This window comes from Triticum dicoccoides, chromosome 6B (assembly GCF_002162155.2).
Source record: "Triticum dicoccoides isolate Atlit2015 ecotype Zavitan chromosome 6B, WEW_v2.0, whole genome shotgun sequence".
In the NCBI taxonomy this organism is placed as follows: Eukaryota; Viridiplantae; Streptophyta; class Magnoliopsida; order Poales; family Poaceae; genus Triticum; species Triticum dicoccoides.
The window spans coordinates 339,426,733-339,429,584 of NC_041391.1; positions in this window are offsets into that span (position 1 = coordinate 339,426,733).

Sequence of the window (2,852 nt, forward strand, 5' to 3'; positions counted from 1 at the left end):
CTTATTCTACAAGTTGTTCCTGATGGATCCTTTGTGTATCCAAAGTCCGACCTTGCTTGAAGACCATATCAATGCTATCTCGAAGCATGTCTGTGGTACTCCGATCTTCAATAAGAGCATTTGAAGCACAATGCAAAAATTTCCTTATCAATTATCGAAACACCGTTGTATGGATAATGTCATGAAATTTTCTCTCCCCTCATCTAAAGGGTTTTCTACTTATATCTTGCCATGGATATCATGCTCTGTTTGACCTTGGAAAGGATATACCCCTGAATTATGTGTTTAAACACCTTTTCCTTTCCATTGTTTTGTTTAATCTTTCTTGTGATCTATATGATCTAAGCAGTAATAATTCACTTCTTATGTAAACACCTCGTTGTGTCATTTTGTCATTAAGACCCTGTTACTATTGTTGATGACATTCGGGTAACCACCGATGGACGAGAACTTTGCCTATTGGTCCGCCTCATTCAACGAGCAGCAAGGTTGTCAGAATCGCGATTCTGTTATACGATTCTGCGACTTTACGATCCAAACTAACCCCTCCGATTCTACGATTTTAGTTCATAGAATCTACGTTTTTACGATCCTGATAGTGAAGATTCTATGATTTGTGATCCTACCATCAGAGCTCCGATCCGATTCAAAATCGCGATTCTGACAACCTTGACGAGCAGGAAGATGATTCTCTTTGTCCCTCGCCCTTGGTACCAACGATGCAGTCAACATAACTGACCGGTTATTCTCTGGCATGCCTTGCTATCATGACCGTGCAAGATGTCAACGCCCTTCCTTATTTTAACCCACATGGTGGGCCCATAACCCACAGTTCCACAGGATCAAAACCTGACTCTCCTGTACACCCTGTTGCCAAAAAAATTCCTCGAGCCTGACTACGTATGTAATTGACGGGTCACCTTCCTAGTGATCTATTCTGGTATCAAATGCAATACTTATTCTCGTTGCTTTGAACCCCTTTCCACACTCCGTTTCAGGCAACGAGCGATTGCGTGACCGCTCGGAACTTCTCATGTGACCTTCATACTTTGCTCTTAATATATTATTAAGTTTCAATTTGAGAGTTACTTTCTGCCACCTCCCCCGATGTTATCTACCAGATAGACAATCTTGCAGAGGTCCGTTCTCCCGGAATACCCACCCTTTATTCTTTCGTAAGTACGATGGAGTTCCCGAAGAAAAGATGTTGACTTCATCAGGATGACCTGAAGCAGAGAAATGAAGACATCAACGTAATGGATCGACCTCTTCGAGAAGAGCAACCCAGACCGAGAAGACTCGTTAGAATTTCGTAACCAGAACTTTCCCCCATGCACAACCTCTTAAATCTCGGGACAAGATTTCTTGTAGTGGAGAAGAATTGTGACGCCCGGATAATTAAGCTACAGTGAACCGCTGCTAAAGATGCCACGTCACCTCGATTACTATTGCTAATCTCGCATTAGTTCGAAGCCGATACAAATTCAAATTCGAAATAAAGCCAAACATCAAAAGTTTTCAAATATTAAAACCAAAATGTTCGAGTTGTGCCAGTTAGTGCATAGGTGATTATGATGAAGAATCCACATCTTTATATAATGTATAAATGCACTAAAATGATTTAAACGGTAGCCAAAACATTATTTAAATGCCTTTGGTATTTTATAAAATACTAAACTATTTTATTTTGGGTTAAAACTTTTGTGGCAGAGGGTTAATTTGAAGCGTTATTTTAGGAGCTATTGTCATATTTTACTAATAATAATAATAATAATGTGGAACTAAAATTAAAACAGGAAACAAATAAAAAACAATAGGAAATATAAAATAAAACAACCCCCCCCAACTAGGCCTCAGCCCAGCCATCGGCCTACCAGGCCGGCCCACCCCGTCCCCTATATGGCCTTCCCAGGCCAAACCCTAACCCACCGACACCCCCACTCTCCCCACACTCGCTCTTCCTTCCCCTCGTTCCCCACTCCCCCACGATCCAGATCGGGGCAACCGCCCCGACCACGACGCCGCCGCCCGAAGCCACCCCGACGGCGCCGCCTCCCCGCCGGACTGACCCATCCTCTTCTCCACTCCGTCGCCCCCTCGTCACCGAGCCGCCACCGCTCCCCCGTCGCCCAATGCCGCCTCGACCTCGTCTCCTCCCCATGACGCGCCGCCTCTCGACCTCGACCCCGGCACCCATCGCCGGCGCCGCCACGCCGGCGTCGCCAGGCCTCCTCCTCGCCGGCCGTCTCCGGCACGCCTCCCCTCTCGCTTCTCTTCCCCGATCCGATCTGGACCGGGATGGGGCAACGAGCCCGACGCCCCCTTCATCGACGCCGTCGCTGTACGCCACCACTGCCGCCCGGACCCTGTCGGAGCCGCCTCGTCGGAACGAACCTCCCCACCAGACTGCTTCCCCGTTGCACGTCGTCCCCGGCATCCTCCTCACACACCGCTGCCCGAATCCCTACACCCGCGGTGAGGCCTCGGCCTGCCCTTCTCCCCTGCTCCTGGCTGTGCCCTGGCCGCGCTTGTGCGCGCCCTCGCGCCGGCCTGCTTCCTGCCGGCCTCGCCCATTCGCGCCCAGGGCCACGCCTCCGCTCGCCTCCGCCTGGTCACGCCCAGATCCTCGCTACCCCGCTCGTCGAGCACCCGCGACGACCGCGGCCATCTCCGCACCCGCCGCGCCTGTGGCCACGACCAGCCGCGCCGTGGCCGTGCTCGCGGCCCTGGCCACGCCCCTGTCGCCGGCCGGCGCCTCGCGCTCCTCCGTGGCCTCGCCGTGGCCGCGAACCTCCACCGCGCCCGCTGGCCGCAATCGGGTCTGCCCCGTCCCGTGCGTTCGGGCTGCACCC